This window comes from Rhineura floridana, chromosome 2 (genome assembly GCF_030035675.1).
Source record: "Rhineura floridana isolate rRhiFlo1 chromosome 2, rRhiFlo1.hap2, whole genome shotgun sequence".
NCBI lineage: Eukaryota > Metazoa > Chordata > Lepidosauria > Squamata > Rhineuridae > Rhineura > Rhineura floridana.
In genome coordinates this window covers 193285698-193306294 of record NC_084481.1, presented here as the reverse complement: position 1 = coordinate 193306294, position 20597 = coordinate 193285698, and the positions used below count along the sequence as shown (strand labels likewise).

Below are 20597 nucleotides of genomic sequence, written 5' to 3'. Positions count from 1 at the left end.
ATAACAAGGGAAAAAAAGAATTAAAATATATTTCCCATATCTATATCTATATCTATATCTATATCTATATCTATATAATCCTACTGACATAGTGACTCCAAATATATCTGTGTACTAGGGGATCTGCTTCTGCTTGCTTTGCTTGCCAACCTGCCTACTCTCACCAGCATTTCCCCTCGAATGGGTCACCAGTGCTCCCATGGGTTGCCAGCGCTCCCCCAGGTATTCAGCGTTCCCCCTCTCTCCATCCCCCACAGTTTGCCAGCGCTCCCCCTCCCTCCCCCCATGGATCACCTGCACTCCCTTTCCTCCCTCCATGGGCTGCCAGCACTCCCCCTCCCCCCCATAGATCACCAGGACTCCCCCTTCCTACCTCCCTGCCAAGGGTCACCAGCATTCCCCCTCCTTCCCCCCATGGGTCATCAGCGGTCTCCCTCCTTCCCTCCCCCCACAGATCACCAGCACAACTGCTCCCTCCCCCCTTCTGCCCCAGGTTACCCTCTCTCCCACACATGTACCAAGGGCCATGGCCAGCCACTTCCATCACTCTTGCTCACTCGCTCACCTGCGCACCACCACCACTACTGGGCATTCTGCCTCACAGCATCACACTACTGTGAACACTTCTGTGCAGGCGTGTGCCTGTGCAGAAGTGTTCACGGGTAGTTTGACACTTAGATAAATATTATATAGTAAGACATACAGTGGGAACTTGGGTACTGTTAATAATGGATGGCTCCCTCAAAACACAACAGACAACATGGGTCATATCCAGTGCTCATCCTACTTGTAGACCCATTGAAATTAATGAATATGACTAACTTTGGTTGATTAGTTTCAATGGGTCTACTCTGAGTGGAACACAGTTGGATATAACCCCATATTTCTATGTTGTGCGTCAATCCCTCTCCCCCATTTCTTCTTCCCAGGCAGTTGCATTAATTTTGTAGTGCAACCACCAACAAGAGAACAACCATTTCTAGGTGGATGCAAGAGGCTACAACAAAGCTGTGAAGAGAGTCACACTGGATTTTGCTGCATGCAAAGCACTTCTAGAGGGAAAGGGGGAACAAGTTATCATTAAAGCTTGCTACTCGACTGCCCCAACGTTTCTAATCTCAAAAGCTTAAATGTCACAAGAAAAGAATCATGTTTCATTGTGTTTATGGGCCAATGAAACATGTTTCCGCCATGGAAGATTACAGAGAGCCTGGGAGCAGAGGGGTTGTTAGGGGTGGGCCATAGGCCTTGAGCCCTGGGGCTCCTGCAGCAGGCCCCTGATTTCATGGCCCTCCCACTTTTAAAGATTTTTTTTTAAAAAAAAATACTTATAGTGTGGCTGAGGATTCTGCAAAGTGCAACACTGGACAGACCCTAGCCACCCACCATCTTAATTTCCCAGAGGAATCTATACATATTAATTGGCATATGTAATCATTCTCTTTTGCAGATTTGTGTTTAAAGTGGCTAGCAATAGGGATGGAGGAGAAATTTGATTTTGTTTGCATTTTAATGAGAAACTGCCCAATTCACACCTCTCAAACCAATTGGGAACCAAAACACTTGAAATTTGCACTTCTCTGAATTTTATGATGCAGTTCTCCAATCAAACAATATGTACAAAAATGCATATATAAGGGGGAAATGTGGACAAAACGTGTATTAAGTGAAAATAACATACAAAAATGTATTCTTGTCAGGGAAGATTGATTGCAAAAATGTATTTATTGGTCAAAAGTGCAAATAGAAGTGTGTTTATTGGGAGAAATTTGCATCAAAGTATGGTCAGATTTTCATGAGGATTTTTATTTTAATGGCAAACTACTGCAGAAATGTGGAGAAGTGAATTTAAGATTGGAAAAATGAGAGAGAACTCAAACTGATAGATTTGTCCATTCCAGCTAGCAATACCTCTGCCGGGAGAGGATCCCTGTGGAGGCCTTTATACTAGAATGCAGAATTTCAAGTGGATGCTAAATACTAGATATTGGCAGCAGCGGTCCACATTCTTGCCTATTCAAGCTCTTGCATTTACAAAATACATGTTGGTTTTATTTCCAAGGCAGTATCATAATACTATTTTGTATATACGTGTGTGTTTGTGCTTTCTGGTGTGAGTATTCCTTCACAAAGAAACAGTGTTTTATCAGATTCTGCCATAAAGCTGCTTGACTTTCTTTGTGCTTTACCACTGAAGATTTGCAAGATTACGTGTTTTCCAGGCCAGCTATTCACACACCCCACCAGCCCAAAAAGATCACAAGATTAGCTCACAGCAGTGCTATCATATTTTATTTTTTTTAAAAATTCTACTCTGCCTTCCTTAAAAAGAAATCCAATTCTACTCAGGCTTCCTTAAAAAAAATCCAGTTGTCAGAGGTGTTATTAGACTTTATAGATTCTGTTAATTGGTTACGTAAGTCACTTTGGGTCACCTGGTGAGAAAAGTGGCCTATTAATAGTGATGATGATGATGGCTTATAAAACTGGCATTCTAAATAATTCCCTGCCAGAATACAAGAATCTCTCCATCTTTGAACAGATTTTTTTTTCCTTTCTGGAGATGCATGACAAAAATGATGCAGTGTTTGTTAAACGTAAATATTTCATGGTAATTAAAATATGTAGTATATGCTGACAAATTCCAGTTCATTTTAGTCAGGCTAATGCAGATTTAGCATTCCTGTGCTTTATCTGACCAAGATGCAGCCTTATGAGGAGCACAGGCTGTAGCCCTTTCATCTCTGCTTCAGTTCCTTAATCACAGCTTTCCTCTCTTCCCTCCCCAAATATTGATAGCAAGGCAGGATTTTTCAGTTATTTCATACCTAGCAGGCTTCCCTGGCTTGCGCAAGCTTGTCTAACTCACTTTTGCCACTCTAGTTACAAGCTAGGCGGCAATGGTTTCTGTTTCTGTTTAATAAAATCCCAAGAGGTTGTGATGAGCAATTGGAGGGAGATCCACAGCCTAGCTCCATTTTCAATCATGAGCAAGAGCTCTTTAAAAACAAAAACATGACAGGTAGGTTTTATTATTATATTTATGAGTCGCTCTCTTACATATATTCTCTCTGGGTGATGATCAAATGAAAATCAGATTAAGTAAAACAAAAATAATAAAACATTAAAAGTCAGCAAACAAGATCCAACTAGGGATGGGTGATTCTGTCAATTTCGGTCTCTTATTTTCTCCTTTTTCCATTCTTAAGTTTAGTTCTCTACATCTCCACATCAGTTTGCTTAAAAAAAAATCCTCATGAAAATTCATCAGAATCTTAGTGCATATTTCTTCTAATATACACATTTATTATATGCAATTTTGCTTAATATGCACATTTTTGCAAATTATGTTTTCCCTAATATGCATCTCTGTATATTATTTTCACTAAAGTATGATTTTCATGCACACTTTACCCTAGTATAGTTTGTACACATTACTTGGCTGGAGAATTGCATTGCAAGATTCAGAGAAATGCAAATTTTGATAGATGGCTGTGCTTTGGTTTGTGCATTATTTCAGAAAGTGTGGATTTAGCTTGCCATTAAATGTGGACTGAATCAAATTGATCTAAACACAATAGTTGAAACTTTTTTGGGCATAGGGGTACATTTAGAAATTTAAGTAATTGACGTGGACATCACAAAATACTCACTTTGCAGGAAAAAAATCTGGCAACCCCCTACCCATCCCTAAACAGGCAAAGCACCTATACACACCAAAACAAATAAAAGACCAAAAAACAAACAGGCATCCCAAACTCAGGTAGCCCCCCCAACAGAAAAGCCAAAAAACTCAATTACAAAAAAACAGGGACAGGGCAAAATGGAGGGCACCAAGGGGCTGCCTGAGCCCACCATGGTGCCCATGTACGTCACACTGAGGATCCCAGAACTATACTCCTTCTGCCAGAGCACAAAAAAGCAATCTCACAGCTAACACACACAGATCTCCAGCAACATAAAAGTGGAGGCCAAAGATTCAATAGATGAAATGATGTTATAATAAATGAAAAGACGCTACAATTTTTGGATAGAATTAAAAAAAAAATCTGTCTAGTGCCAAAAAGGTATCAACATAGGCACCAGGTGAGCGACTTTAGAAGGAACATTTCATAACCAGATAAGTGGGGGTGGGACAGCTGAAAAAGCCTTCTCTCTTGCAGCCATCGTGAAAACTTCAGATTGAAAGGTCACTATTGAGGATCTTGTAAGGGCATTGATAGGTTCATATGGAAAAAAGCAATTGTTTAGATACCGAGATCCCAAACCTTGCAGGGCTTTCAAAACCAGCACTTAGAACTGCACTTGGCTAAAAAATTGGGCCGTCTAATTAAACGTAGACCAGAAGTTTCCATCGAAGCGGCATCCTGCTAGTTCTTATACCTTTGGACATTTAACATTCAGTAAACACTTGTAGGCATGGAAATTCTATGGTGCATATGGAGCTCTCCCATTCACTTCTATGAAGACAGCTCCACATGTACAAAGGATGCATGTATGCCGCTTCCCACTTCCTGTGAAATGAAAGAAGCCTACATGTGCAGGATCTCCATTCTGTTTTATTGTTACGTAAACTGTAAATTTGTTATAAACTGTTTTTAGTAATGAATTTTATAGTGTTGTGATCCGCCCTGGCACCTACTGGCGAAGGGCGGGGTGGTAATAATAATAGTAAATAATAAGACTGCTCTTGAAGCATTGTTGAGGTAGCATTTTAAAAATGTGTTCCAGTATGCATACAACTTAATTTAGAGCAAACGTCTTTGAAAGGTTGCAAAGATGTTTGAAAGGTTGGAGACCAAGCCTAAGGCAGACATCTTTGTGCCATTTTTCTCCAAATGTTTTCATACGAACCCACATTTTCTCTCATCAGGTGAGAGTTCTTCACATATGACTTTGGTATTAGGACGACCCGCAAGTCACTTCGAGGTGCTTCCACAATCTAGCTGTGCTCACTTGTAAATGGAGTCACTCCTTCTCAAAAGCACCACCCATATCATAGCTCTCCTGGATTACAGACTTCAGAAATGATGTAATATCTCTTGTAATATCTGATGCACAACTAATTTTTCACAGGAGATTGTTCTGGTATTTGAAAGTCAGGACCAATATAGAATAAATTTACTTTCCAAGTACAGAAATATTCAAAATTTCCCTTCACTATATGTTTATTACATTTTCCCTACTATAACTGTTATTTTTGTGCATCAAGCGAAATTTCCCTGCATCTGGTACTAAAACTGGCCTGCAGACTCATAGAACTACCCAGTTGGAGCCACAGTGCCACCCAATGGACAGTAGGTGCGAGAACAGGATGGCAAGCCTGGTAAGCATCCCGAAGTATTGTGAAATTACCTGTAAGGTTTGGGTGATAGAATCATTTCAAGATGAAGCAGCAGCTCCTCAGTGATTGATTCAAAGTTGGGTATTTCTCCCATTTCCCACTCTTTGTGGTCTGATGCAACTACCATGAGCATAATGGAGATCGTAGAACAGTTGAGGCAAAAATATGTGGGATGTCCAAGCAATGGGGGCACTTAGGTAATTTTAGATAATGTACTTTGTGATCTTGCAGGGCCAACCTTTTCGGGTGGTAATGTGCCTTTCACCTATTTCAAAATGTGGTAAGCCATGCCTGTTGCATATGGGGGCCCTCCTGCTCATCCTGCTGAACTTGTGCCCTCCAAATCCTGCTCTGAGTACAAAGCTAGCCCAAGACATTTTTCCGTCTGAGGCAAAGGATAATACGGCACACCTTCCTGGTCCACTTACCAGGGATGGGGAATCTCAGGCCTGGGAACCGAATGTGCCCCTCTGGCCCTCAGAACTCCAGGCCACACCCTTCACTGGCACCGCATCACATTCCTGAGTGTTTTTGTCTGACTGGAATGTGGCCTTGAACTCTGATCATGACTGCTGCATACAGAGAGAGATGTGTTAGTGTTCATGGAGATGAGCCTGTGGTACAAAGGTGAAATATACTTTTGTTGCTCTGCCCACTTTTGCCTGTGACCCTGCCCACCACTGACATGTGGCCCTCAGACGATTGTCCAGAAGAGAATGTGGCCCTCAAGCTGAAAAAGGTTCTCCACCCTTTCCATATACAGAAGCTGATGGGACTGTCTGCAGTTGAACCTTACTTAAACACTGGCAGTGGGACTGCACACCTAAGGGCAGCAGCTTGCATAGCACACACAACTCTGCCTTCCAGCATCTGGCTGTGGCTGCTCCTTCCCATCTACTCTCATCTACCTCTGTTGCTTAAGGTGACTGCCTCATTCTACTGAATGGTAGGGCTGGTACCACCGAGCCTAAGCAAGGAGTCTGAAAGAGCAAGAACATCCACTACGTATACCTGTGATTTTTGTGCAGCACATTCCTATGCATGCTTATTCAGAAGGAAGCACCATTGAGTTCCATAGGACTTACTCCCACATAAGTGAGTATAGGATGTGTTGTGTTTAGGGCTATCACCCAATCACTGAAAACTCTGCCAATGAACCAAATTAGTTGCAATTAATTCAGTCTGCATTAATTCGTAAATTAATGACGTAAACAATAGTTGTGAAGAAAAATAACAGGGTTTGTTTTTAGATGGTAGATGGATGTCACATGAGGGAGACCCTTATAGAAGGATTCCATCCTGTGTGAAAAAGAAGTGGTGCCTGCTCTCAGCATTCTCCTGCATTCCACAGGGCACTTTTGTCATCTAGATATTAAGAAAGCTGTATACTTTTACTTTTCACAGCACCTTCTGCTCTCCAGACACTATGGGTCCACTTTCCAAGCAAATCAGACAATATTATTTTATTAATTAATTAATTAATTAATTTATATCCCACTCTTCCTCCCAGCAGGAGCCCAGGGCGGCAATTATGTCAGCCAAAATCCATAAAAATGAGCAGGCAAGACACAATTGTTCAGTATAGCTGTGACAGATCAAGTGCACACTGTCACCTATTCCTTGCACAGAACTGAGAGGTGCTTACAAGTTACTACTTCCTGGTCATAGGGATGCATGGAGGCAGTGATTTCTGTCCCATCCTGTGTTTGTCGCAGTCAGCACTGTTTTCATTCCACTACAGTTTGGCTTCCAATGAAACCTATCTTGTTTGTCTTGCTATTTGCTATGGCCAAAACTAACTGCAATCCATTTCTGTAATCAATTTCAATGCATTTCAATGGAAAGGAAATGTCAAAAACAACAACACAGAAAATGACATAATTATTTACATGATGTTTGCGGGCTAAAAAAAAATAGCAAAAGTGCACATATTCACTTGCATGATTTCCGTTCCTCACCTTGGACGAACATGCAAATTGCAGCAATTTCTGCCCCCATTTCCATTTCTGACAGATTCCTCTGACATCCTTGTTCCTGGGTAGCTGCCACTATCCATGCTGCAGTACCTTTAGCCTGAACATGTGAGCAAGTCAGACCCATAATATGGATTTATGGAGAAGGACAGACATTTTTAAAGGCTTCCTTTGCTGATAGTTGAAATCAACCAGTTGAAATCTAGCAACATCTGGACAGGTTCCCCATCTCTGCTTTAAGCACTCTCTCAACAGCGTCCTTGTGGCTCAGGGAATGTAGATGAGGCCAAAATCCTGTGATTAGGCAGAGACTTAATTCCAAGGGTCCAATTCAAGTAGATGTATTAAGGAGTCAAGACAAGCTGAGACAAAAGAGATATGGAAAACTGCAATTATAAAAAACAAAACATTAACACTGGCTACCTAGCACTTAGCAGAAACCTAACATCCATATAACAACTCACATAGCAGATCTTAAAGCATGTCAAGGATCCAAGAGGACAAAACAAAGTTGCTTTGATGCAACAAAAGTGAGACTATCTCCAAAATCATGCTATTTTTATGTTGTGCACCAGGAGGATGCAAGATATTATTTTTGCCATTATAGCAAAATCCCATACTTTATTAAGCCATTCTTTCCAATGAGGAAGTACGGTTACTTTCCAGTATTGGGCCAATAGCATCCATGCAGCTGTTAACAAGGCCTTTCTTTAAGGTCCTGAAAAGTCATAAACTGGACTTGGAAATCACAGGATATAAAAAAACCCAAATAAATAAGGGATCCTGTATGTTTTGATATAGGATTGGGGGGTTGGTTTGGATGATGTCTTTGGATCCCTCCAAGCCTGTGATTCTGTATATGGAAGGTTGGAATCTGTAGCAGAAAGAACCTGCTGAACTGTCCAGTCTCTTTGTTAAGGTATTGGCTCTGACCAAGCATCCTGCCTGCATGACTGAAGAGTTGGCCATGTTGCTGCAAGAACAACTGGCTGGTGAGGCTCTTTCAGGTAGGCCTCCCCCTCCTTCTTGTAGGAGGGAGAACAATAGCCCAGGAGCTAGCCTTGGCTAGTCTGCTCTGGAGCTGGGAAGAAATAGAGGCTTGACCAAGGCTGGATTAGGGTGGCTGGGGCCCCTGGTGCAGTTCCGCAAAAGTACCCCCCTCCTGAAAGGAATATCTGTTGTTGTTTTTTTAAAAAACACCCTTATTAATTAATTTATTTATTAGATGTATTTGTATACTGCAACACGTGCCTACTTATATCTGAATGGTGTACAATCCTGAAAAACCACTAATAAAACAGCAATAACAGAACAGTGGCCAGAACAAAAAGAAATGTTGTAAGTAGGTGCCTACAAATTAAAACTGTGGGTAGATGTCTAATATCAGATGAAATGACAATGAGTTCTACAAAGCAGGAGCCTTTCCTTACAACTGACCTTTTCTTGCCTTTGCTGCTGCAAAGTCATTGATTACATCCTCAGCATCTTCACCCAGCACACGATGTATTGTGGGTCACTGGCTTACCTAAAGGTGATTAGACAAAGCAGCATGTGAGACCAAGAGCCCTTTCCTATTAGCTTCCACAACTTTAGCGTATTCACAGGTAGACTGGCTCTGAACCTGGAGGTTCCACAGAGCAATCCGGTCTAAATATCCATCGATGGACACTTTTCCTTTTCCAGGTTCAGGGGCAGTCTGTCCCTTATTATGCTCAGGGAGAACAGACAGACATCAGAAAAAGCTTATTGGCCTCAAAAGCTGGCTGACATTGTGGGAAGCAGGATGCAAGACTAGGTGTACTTTTGGTTTCAACTAGTCTGATTGCTCTTATAATTAGAGGGACTTCCCCACCCACCAGTTTTTTTTTTTTAAAAAATATTGTTTCTGGTTTGTTGAGCTGCCCCCCCTTTTTTTACAAACGTGAACACACCTCATTGCTTCAAGAACACAAGCAAGCTCCACTGAAGTTCTGAAGCAGCAATATTTTTTATTTTGCATACTATATTACTGACATTAAAAAACAGTGTTTTTTTACCAAAAGGCTTCCACAGAGCCTTACAAACAAGACAAATAATAATCAATAATAAAACCTTAAATGTTTTAAAATCAGCCCTCTCTCTTCCAGATGCTTCTCACCATTGTCACTCTGCACAGACGACAAACAGAAATGTCAACATGCAAAGTCTAACCCTGTTCAAATTAAATTTAGCCAAACTCTTACCTTTATTCTAGGGATGTGCACAGCCCTCCCTATCCATCCTGCGGCCTTGATCTGTGGGCTCCAAGGAGGGCCAATCTGCCCTGTCCCAAAGATGGGACCACCCACTCTGCCCCGATCCATCCCCAAAGTTATTTGAGTGTGGGGCTAAAGGTTTTTTAAAATTAAAAATATGATCGGGGGGAAGAAGGTGCTACATCTCCTCCCCCCTTGAAAGCAGGTGGGTGCAACCACACAGAATCAATCTGCCTGCTTATCAGCAGGGTGCTGCTTCCTTGCAAGTGGTTTCCCTGTGTTCAGGGAAGCTGCTTGTAAAGGGGATTTGGTGCACAGGACTTGGGGAGGCCTGGCAGGGAGGAGGAGAGATTGGATGGAAAAGTTAGGTACTGACCTTCTCCTGCGAAGAGGTGCCTTTCCTGCTCAACTGTCTCCTTCCTGTCCACACCTGCCTCTTCTTCCCACCCTCCAATAGCCCCGGATCACTCTGGACCTCCGTACCAAACCTCTAGGACCTGGAGCTATCTGAACCTGACTCAGCTGAGGCCCAAATGCCTCCGAAGACTCTGATTCGGCTCGGACCTTGGCTGACTACGGGCACACAGCCCTACTTTATTCACACAGAACAGAATAGTGTAAATCTCATCCTATCCCCAAACCTCCACACTTTCTCATTTGCTAGACTACTCTCTTATTTTGGTGGTGGGGGTGGAGATAACCAAAACATTTCAGATATATATGAGGCTGTACTATATTAATTACCAATGAAAACTGTGTTCACTGACCTGACTGCAGCTGGGCCTGAGCAGAAACTAAAGAGAAGTTGCTGCTCTTTAGGATCCAGGGATTTCTGTATCCCGCAGTTGAAACAATTGTCAATCACAGCTCTGACTTCACTCATTGGCTAAAAACACTGAAAAGGCAGGAAAGGCAAGGCTGGCTCATCTGTCTGCACATTTGGCTTCCTTAATATAAAGCTGATTTACTTACTTGTTTAAAAATTCTAGAAAAGTTACTTTTTTGGACTACAACTCCCATCAGCCCACTCCAGTGGCCATGCTGGCTGGGGCTGATTGGAGTTGTAGTTTAAAAAAGTAACTTTTCCAAGCTCTGATAGTCTGGGCCCTCTTGCAGCAGGACCTCAGTACAGTTGCTCCAGTTGCACTATGGATTATCCGGTGTTGGGCTTGACTTGCTCTCTGTGCTGAATCCCAAGCATTGGCATTGGGGATTCCCTTAGAAATCTAATGGGAAAGCAAGGTCTGTGGAGTATTAATGCTGAGAGCCCTTCCATCAGGTTGTACATCTGTAACACCATATATTCTAAAGCCACCTAAGCCTCCAGTGACCTTCATTCCAAGGAAGCTGAACCCTGGGTAAGTGGAACCTACTTGGATATTGGGGTGTGTGCAACAGTATGTATATCTGCAGTCAGAAATGTTGGAAAGGTTTCTTTTCAACTAAATGCTCTTATTCTCCAGATTCTATGAAGAGCCTCTATTGCAGATATGGGGAACCTTTGGCCCTCCAGAGGTTGCTGAAATACAATTCCCCTCTTGTTAGGGAAGATGGGCAATGTAATTCAGCAACATCTGGAGAGCCCAAGATTACCCACTCATGCTCTATGGCATGCAGTGTACAACATGACGCTCCAAATTTCACATAGCCGTGGGCCAAATACTGCCACTATGGAAGTCTGCTATGGAATTTATTCACCCTGAATGGAATCCAAAGCATTAGTCACTTTGAAGATTCCTTGGCAGACCAGTTCTATTGTATTTGTTCATAAGGCTGCAGCACTTGGCATTGCAGAACTATAGCCACAAAGATTACACATGATGCTAACTGGTCTCTGGCAGATCCTTTGGTATCTATGATCAAGTTGTGACCAAACTATATCTGCTAAAAACAATAAAAAGCAATATTTCAAAATAATGTTCACTTCATAGGCTATGTGAGAATGATTTACAAGGCTCCTAAGATCCAGTTAAAATAGCTACCACAATGCCAAAACTCACACAAATGTAACTAGTCCCAATCAAATACCCTCCCAGCTGCAGTATTAAAAACACAATGAATATCAGTAGAGAAGCAGGAGGGAACATAGCAATAATGACTTAATCAGTCCCACGGAGTCCTAGAAACTCCATTACCACCCAATATTCACAGCATCACTCAATGCATTCATAGGAGGCATGCATACTTAACATGGAAATATCAATCAAGATGGTAGGAACGCTGCACCCTGTTCAGTTGTTACTCACATGAAGGGGCAACACAAGTACCAGGTGGCTGGGGCCATTATCACACAGCTCTCCAGGGTAAATGTTCAGGGCTGGGCCATGGGGATGGACATGAGCTGGAACAGGAAGCTGTGACCAAAGGGCAATGAGGATCCAAGGAAAACCAAGAGGCAGAGAACAAGCCAGGAGTCAGGTCCAAAAAAAAAATCAGGATCAGAAGCCAAACCATAAAACAAGCCTTGATCAAAGCACATGAACAGAAAAACTGGACACACCAAAGCTGAGGCAGACCTTGTTGCTCAAACAAGGCTCAGTTGGAAAAGGAAGTCCTTTCTACTCCCTTCCTGCCAATGGCCTACCAATGGGCAGGTGGAGCCAGGTAGTCAGATCTGGAAGGCCCTTTCCTGAGAGTCTGCAGTAATGCAGCTCACCACATGGCACATTTGTCAGCAGTTCCTGAGACAAATGTCTGTACTGTGGAGATACTGTACTCCTGCAGGCTCCCTGCATGATTGGGGCCTAAATCATGTGGAAAACCTGCATGAGTACAGCATGGTCCCTGCTGCAGCTGTTTGCCCTGAACAGATGGAAGCTGGGAGGAACTGCACTGCACAACAATGAAGGAGGGGCTAAAGGGATGGCCCTGATGCTCCTTTGCACGAGTAATGGCTGATCAGGGCTCATGTGACATCACAATTTCTTCTATACCTTCTCCTATATACAAGGCACATGCATCCTACCAGAAAGAACCCTCTGCACTCTGATGAAGCCATAGTCCTGTGGTTAGGAGAGCAGCTACTGATGTCTGTAGCCACAAGAACCAGCACATTTCTGCAAGAGAGGGTGTATCTCCTGGCAGCCTGCAAGTAAACCATCCTTTTTCCAGAGCAAATGCCCGGGCCACACAAAGAAGCAAGGACTGCTACTCCAATCCTAACCACAAGGCATTTTCATAACCTAGAGGTAAGAAGAATCCTGCAGGTAGAAGCCATATGTGACAGCCCTCCCCTGGAGAATTCAGGACTTCCTGCAGGATCAGTGATGCCATACAGGGCAATGCTGGCACCACTGCACACAAATGACACATGCGTTGGTGTCTGTGCGAGGGAAATAAGAGATGGCACGAAGCCACTTGGGCACTGATCTGTTCTTTGTCCCCTTACCACTTGGTCAGCTCCAAGCTGTACAGCGGCGTAACAGAGAGTTTGTCTGTAGTGCAATAGGAAAGCACAGGTACATCCAACAAGGGGACCCTGGTTTGATCCCCAGCTTTCCTGGGAGAAAGCGCTGGGAAGAGTCACACATATACCTGAGCCAGCCTGCTGATATAGCCAAGCAGAGTGAGAGCTGAAAGGCCCCTTGGTCTCAGGATGCTTTTCACAGTAGTGTAGTGAATTCAGAAGAACAGGGTCGCTTCATAATAGTCATAGCATAGCCATGCCCCCTTCTAAGATTATACAACCTTCTTATAGAATAATCTGCCCAGGCTTGAATACTGCTTTCTGCTTTGCTATCACTGTCACCATTTGACTGTCCTTTTTCACTGTGAGAGATTGCTTGAATTACTGAATTCAGTGTCTGCATGTTAATCTCCTGCTGCTACTAAACAACTTGATGATGTAGATGGGATGCTATCATCAGGATTCACTGTCTCTTCTTCTGCAATTACAGAATTGTCCCTCTCCACAACTTGGCTTTTTAAAGTAGGAACTAATAGGAACTCCTTTCACTCTTATTGGCTCCAATCAAAACAACAAGGAAGCAAGTTAGAAGAGTCTTCTCAGTGGCACACACACTCCCCTTTCATGATGATTGGCTCATAGGACACTGGAGACATAGGGACCCTGCTGCAACCTGGCTCCCAAAATAGTAAGGGGACTACTGAGACCCTGGACGACTACACCCCTGGCCTTTCATTTGACTCCTCATCCCAGTGCAGTCATGCCTCTCCACCATTCCTTTGGTTGAATGTGATGAATATCTGCTGGTTATTTTCCCACCAGATCTTGTTTTCCATCTTTACCTTCTTCTTCATACCCTGCAGTTACATAGTTAATCACACCAACCATGGTGTGAGGGGTTGGAGTCAGGAGGACAGTCAGGTGCTAGCTATTGGAGCTTGTCTCCACCTCCTTGCTGTTGGCTGCAGTGGCTAGACCAGAGATGACCAGAGATGAAAGACTTGTAGCTCCTCAGACTCCAACTCCTATCAGCTCCAGCCACTATAGATAATGATCAGGGATGATGAGAGGATCTGGAGAACATCTGGAGGATCACAGTTTTCCCATACCTAGACTGTGGACATGATGTGTACACCAGCCCTGGTGCATTTGGTGATGGAGAATACTTTGGCCCTCCTCCAGTTGTGTAGCCCAGTGGTTCTCAGACTTCTTCTTTGTCATCTTTTTTTGGAAGATGAAAATTACTAGAGGTCTCAGTGAACTACTTAGTATACTTTTTCTCCCTTCTGTGCCCGCATCATAGTCAAACCTAGTGCTTTATTAGGAAATCATGAGTCCTGGGTCAGGGCTGTGCTAGCCTGTTTGATAAATCTGGATTTAGTAGAAATGGCCTTGGTCTCCATTGTCCAGGGGGAGGGTGTCGAGTTCAGGGCCAAGCACAGTTTTTGACTATTTTGGGATTTTTCTGTGGACCATCTGAATGGAGTTCACAGATGACCAATGGTCCCCAGACCACATTTTGAGAACTGGTGTAGCCCATCCTGAAGACAGCTGAGGGAGTAAAAAGCCTGATGAAGAAAGGGCCCTTTCTGCTAACATTCTGGATCTGGGTCTCTGGTGTCTTCTGTCTGCTCTTGTGCTTTCCACAACCTGGAATGTCTGTTTCTGCAGGCTAAAAAGTCAGACATCTCTGCCTTTTCGGTGCTTTCTTTGCACTCATAACCAGTTCCTTTCCTGGAAAAGTCTGCAGAGATTCATCCAAAACTGGCATGTGAAACCTTGTTTTCACAGTCAGGTCCCTGGAGGGTTCTGATAATTACTTCACCAGTATTCATTAATACTGCATAAAGCAAAAAAATAAAAAATAAAAAAATCCCCTAGCACTCTGGAGAAATAAAGGCTTGCCTTGCTTCTAACCACTGAGGTGACTGTGAATATTATGAGGATATAAAGGCTGGCAAGTGACATAGACACATACCTCACAATGGCACTCATAATGTCATAACACATTCAATTTATTTATTTTATTTATTTTATTCGATTTATTAATCGCCCATCTGCCTGGATTTACCATCCACTCTGAGCGATGTACATAACAAAACATATAAAACAACAGAATATAAGAAAGCAAACAATAAGAACTGTAACAATACATGATAACTAAACAACAAGGTAGAGGCAACTCTCAGTTTCACTAATAGGCTTCTCGCCTGTATGGTCCGAGGTGTAACTAGAGATAGGAGTTCCTAGTGTAAGTCTTCCCACCCTGGCATAAAACCAGTGTGGGAGATAGTCCATTTACAAGATCAAAACCAGGCATCTCCCCCAACCCCAGCATCCAGCAGTTCCAGCGAGGAGAGGGGCGGAACAACCAGCCTCTCAAAAATGAAACTAACAGCAGTTCTTCTTAGAGAAGCCTTTGGCGAAGGGGCCAGAGTGTAAACGCCACCGATATCAGGCAAGTGGATGAAGGTTGTATGGAAGGGTGGCGGCCGCTGCAGGGGCGCTTCCTGGGCCTCCAAACCGCCTCCGAAAATGCCAAAAGATCATCACAGGAACTGACGTCCTCCAGGATAGGCCACAACAATGGGCCTGCCGAGAGGCCGCAGTTCCTCCCCGGCTCCAGCTGGCCCGGCGCTTTCCACCACAAGAGGCGGTGGCGGCGGCGGCCTGATGTATGTAGGTCCCTGGGTCACATCGATAACTGGCATCCAAGTCCCAGTCAAATAACAAGGGAGGCAGCATAATAAAAGGGAGGGGGGTTCCCCTGTGTTTTCTGTGCATTCCCATGCTTTGTAAGCATCAACCAAGGGAAGATTATTACCCTATAAAAGCCATCGCCCGTTGCTGTTGCCTCTACCGCTTTACAACTATTCAATGCTTATAAAAACCTTTTTTCCACAAAACATTAAAATTTACTTACACAAATCAACAAAAAACTTACCATCCTTTTCTAACCATTTACATAGTTTCCTTCCCAATAGCCAATGTGGATTTTTCATATTCCGCAATGTTAAATTTAAAATACCCCCATGCCATTCTGATGCTTCCCATAAGCGCATTTCAAAACAAAACCTTACAAAACTTATAGTCCTGAAGTCAGAAATGCTTGCTTAACAACCCTCCAAATTTTCATGGCAACACACAAAACAGTCAGAGAGAATAGAGAGTTCAAAGTCTAAAAAGAGGGAAAAAACCCAGAGCTCTTTTGGACTTTTTTCTGTCAGAGTTCTCATAATCTGTTGAAATTCATTAAAAATCAGCCATGTTCATAGAGTACCTGTAATCCTATTACTGACCTTGCCCCATACTCTGACCTTCATCGTCTGCAGTTTAAAAGTTCAAAAAGCGCCTGGCTGATTTTTAATTAATGTAAGAAATTTTGTCTTGAACTGAATGATGGTGTCGGGCATGCTCAGTAAGAACCAACTGTCAGTGTTCTAAAAGCCAGACTCACAGCTGTTTGGCTTGGCTAATCAGGGGGCCACACCCACGCCAGACCTTTATTTCACTTGAGACAGTCAGGCTTCCCCCAGAGAATCCTGGGAAGTGTAGTTTGTGAAGGGTGCTGGGAGGAGACTCCTATTCCACTGACAGAACTCCAGTGGCCAGACAGGTTTAACAGTCATCCACTCTGCTTGAAGGTCTGTGAGGGGGGAAAGGGTGTCTCCTAGCAACTCTCAGCACCCTTCACTAACTACACTTCCCAGGAGTCTTTGAGAGAAGCCATGACTGTCCAAAGTGAAATAAAGGCCTGGTGTGGATGTGGCCAGGGACAGCTTTGGTTTAAATTTGGGTAGGAGGTTACATGTGCCTGCTGTAGAATAAAAAGGTGGGGGAAACCCTGAAAAGCAATGATACTGTTCACAATGTCTTCTTTTTGGAAAGGAAAGGAGCTTCCCCTTTGCCCATTGCCCACTCACCCACCCAATCTCCTCCCCTCCCCCTCCTCCTACCCTCCCTGCCCCTCCCTCGGGTCAGTGTTGGACTAGGACCTGGGAGACCAGGGTTTGAATCCTCACACAGCCATGAAGCTCACTGGATGACCTTCGGCCAGTCACTGCCTTTCAGCCTCAGAGAAAGGCAATGGTAAAACCCCTCTGAATACCATTTACCAGGAAAACCCTATTCATAGGCTCACCATAAGTCGGGATCAACTTGAAGGCAGTCCATTTCCATTTTCAAACATGATTGCACAGAAATAAATCTCATTGAACTAAAAAAGTATGCAAATGATCAAACCCACCCTCCCTTTCCTCCTTCCTATCCTCTCCCTCTTGCTGCTTCCCTCCCCCTTCCTTTGCCCCTCCCTCCCCATCCCCATCCCCTTCCAATCCCCTCCTTCCCCTTCCCTCTCCTCCCCCTCCCCTTCCTCCTCCGCATGGTCAGTTTTACCTAGCTTAAGCATGATTGCACAGGAGTAAATTCCATACTATAATCATGCAAATGATCAAACCTGCCCTCCCCTCCCCTTCATTTGCCCCTCTCCAATCCGCTCCTTTCCCTCCCCCCTCCCCTCCCATGGTCAGTTTTACCTATCCTAACCATGATTGCATAGGAGTAAATCCCATTGAACTCAATAAACATGCAAATGATCAGACCTACCTTTCCCCTCCTTTCCCTCTCTTTTCCCTTCCTCCTTCCCCTGTCCACTCCAACTCTCCCTCCCTCCCCCCAGTCAGTTTTACCTAACCTACGCATGATTGCACGGGAGTAAATCCCACTGAACTCAATAAACATGCAAATGATTAAACCTGTCCTTCTCCTCCGCTTCCCTTCTTGCCTGTCCCATCCCTCTCCTCCCCTCTGCCTTTCCTCCCCTCCCTCCTCCTCCTCCTCCTCCTCCTCCTCCTCCTCCTCCTCCTCCTCCTCTCTCCATCCCCTGTGGTCAGTTTCACCTATCCTAACCATGATTGCAGGGGAGTAAATCCCACTGAACTCACTAAGCATGCAAATGATCAATCCATTCTCAGCAAACTTGCACAGGATCCCATTTCTTACCTTCCGGATTAAAAAGCAGAGAAATTCACTCATAGGCAAAAAGACCTTGTGGTTTAAGAACGTACCTATAGCCCACAGATATTTCTATCAAACTTTAAAAAGCAGGGAAATTGGGCAGCTATAGTGAATGCACCAGGGGAGCAGAAGACCTGCCCTCGTCTCTGAGATATTGGACTGCCCTACAAATTGGTCAAAATGCAAACACAATTTAGGTTGGTCTTTCACAGTCCAATCCACTTGCTGTGTAGTTTGGAAGAATTTGGTAACGTGCCTCTGAGCATATGGTGAGTGGTGGCAACACCTGCAATCAGCCCAAATAATTGAAAGAAGATATGTGCTGTGCTGATCTTGTTTTAGCAGGGAGGAAGCAACATTATTAAGATAATTGATATAGTTCGGATGGTCACTTTAAATATGTCTGATTTACTTTGCAATTTTACCATTGCCTTTCTCTGAGGCTGAAAGGCAGTGACTGGCCGAAGGTCATCCAGTGAGCTTCATGGCTGTGTGAGGATTCAAATTTTGTTTTTATTTCTGTGAATATGTGAAGTACAGCAACACTTTGCAAAATTTACACTAAAAAAACCTCCAAAAATAATTGTGGGATAATGGTACTGACTATTCAGCAGAATAGTCTCCAGTGGACATTGGGGTGTCTCAGTTTGCACAAGATAAAACAGTGGGAGGTGAAATATATTCTAGCAAAATTCTAGGTGTGCTCTATGTTTTTAATTGACCATGCCCACCTTGCCTTAAATGAAGTGGTTTAAACATAGCAGGCTGAAAACATGCATCTTCTTTTTTCCAACAGCTGGAGTCATTGCTGAAGTAGCAACATATTGTAATCAGTCTGATTTTACATCAGACTGCAATTTCAGATTCATAACTGTTAATGCACCCAAAATAGAAATAGAACATAACCTCCAGTTTGAAACAAAAGGCTGTCTTCACCATCATAAGACATTGACCAATAAGAAGACTTTGAAATTAATAAAAATAAAATTGACACAGATTTTTAGTATGAATAATGAGGGATTAGTAACACCGGAAAGAAGCAAAGTAAGAACACCAACCAACATACAAAAATGTAATTCTCGATCTTTGGAGATGGCAGGTATTGCCACCACTCACCATATGCTCAGAGGCATGTTACCAAATTCTTCCAAGCTACACAGGAAGTGGATTGGACTGTGAAAGACCAACCTAAATTGTGTTTGCATTTTGACCAATTTGTAGGGCAGTCCAATATCTCAGAGAGGAGGTCAGGTCTCCTGCTCCCCTGGTGCATTCACTATAGCTGCTCAATTTCCCTGCTTTTTAAAGTTTGATAGAAATATTTGTGGGCTATAGGTACGTTCTTAAACCGCAAAGTTTTTCTGCCTATGAGTGAATATAATCCCATAGAGTTTTGTATTGTGAATATTTGTGCACATCATATACACCCATCTCTCTCTTCCTCGAGAAACGAAAGTGAAGATGTTGCTACATTAATCTGAGTGGCTTTACAACTCTTTCCCCTCAGTGTTTATGAATGAGGTGATAAACACACAAGAGCATTTTGAAAGCTGACAAAATGTCATTTCCCACATGCTATCTCTCAAATACAAGGCAAATAAAGGAGGACTGTGGCATTATAAATGTCAGGGTTTTGTTTGTTTGTTTTGCTTTCATTCTTTTTAAAAGAATACCCGTAATGTAAGAAGTGCAAGGCTGTGTAGAACATTCAAACAAGGGTTCTGCCACACCCTTCCTTCAGTCTTGAATTTTTAAACTGGCACAGTGCATTGGTCTATGTGAATTATAGGCAGTCTGCATGCACACCAATCGCTTTTTGAACTGGGTGGCGTTTGGGGAAGGCTGCTTAAATCTAATCTACATTCTGGGTCCCATTTGGGATATGTTCTTCATCTGGGATATTTTTGCCCCCCTGGCAGGCAGATGGCAAGTAAATGGGGAAGGGCTTGCTTTTAGGGCTGTTCCCTAGGAAGGTGGCAACATGGCAGCCATACTCTTTAAGACACCCCCAACTGGAACTTAGGGACTGGGATGCTTGCCTACCCGGGAGATGGTCACCCCATTCCAAGTCAGGAAGGAACGTGGGTCACTTTTTACTCCCCAACTTGCTCAGGCCTTGCTTTGGGTTGGGTCAACTCAGCTTTCCCAAACTTCACATAAATATATAAGGAACACTGGGAGCCACTGTTTGTGGCCTTCTTCTGGCTATCAACTCTTTCCCCTTGATCTCTCCAACAGCCTTGTTTCCAGCTGAGGGGGCTTATAAAGCAGGCCATGCCCACTATAGTGATGCAACAGGATCACCCCTTTTTCTGTGTGGCTCTGTTCAACTGAGCAGGACTTGTTAGGCTTCAGATGTGGCTGCACTGCCGGGCAAGTGCCTATAGCTCTTCATAGAGCGACTCCTCTTTTCCAAAGGGAGGAAGAATCCACCATCACTGGCATTCCACTTCTCTGCTCCTTATGCTGTGCTTCCTCTTTTGCCTGCATTCACTCAAGCCCACAGAGGCAGTTGTTCTGCCCCCTTGTCTCTCCTGCACCACAGAAGGGTGCACATTAGAATGTGATAGATTTGGAAGGTGCAGAAGTGATGGAAGCATTAATGAAAAGCTCCTTTCTCTCCT

General features: G+C 43.6%; 2 long non-coding RNA genes across 2 annotated transcripts in view; one reads left to right on the top strand and one right to left on the bottom strand.

Moving 5' to 3' along the window:
* The window catches only part of LOC133378396 (uncharacterized), a 41416-nt gene extending 36316 nt beyond the window's left edge, over nucleotides 1-5100 (top strand). Inside the window, exon 3 of the long non-coding RNA XR_009760999.1 lies at nucleotides 4874-5100. This is a non-coding gene — a long non-coding RNA (uncharacterized LOC133378396). The remainder of the gene's footprint in view (nucleotides 1-4873) is intronic.
* A 2326-nt stretch (nucleotides 5101-7426) lies between these two features.
* LOC133378395 (uncharacterized) overlaps nucleotides 7427-20597 on the bottom strand; it is a 37767-nt gene continuing 24596 nt past the window's right edge. The window contains exons 2-3 of the long non-coding RNA XR_009760998.1: nucleotides 8755-8842; nucleotides 7427-7703 (exon numbers count right to left, since the gene is read on the bottom strand). This is a non-coding gene — a long non-coding RNA (uncharacterized LOC133378395). The remainder of the gene's footprint in view (nucleotides 7704-8754; nucleotides 8843-20597) is intronic.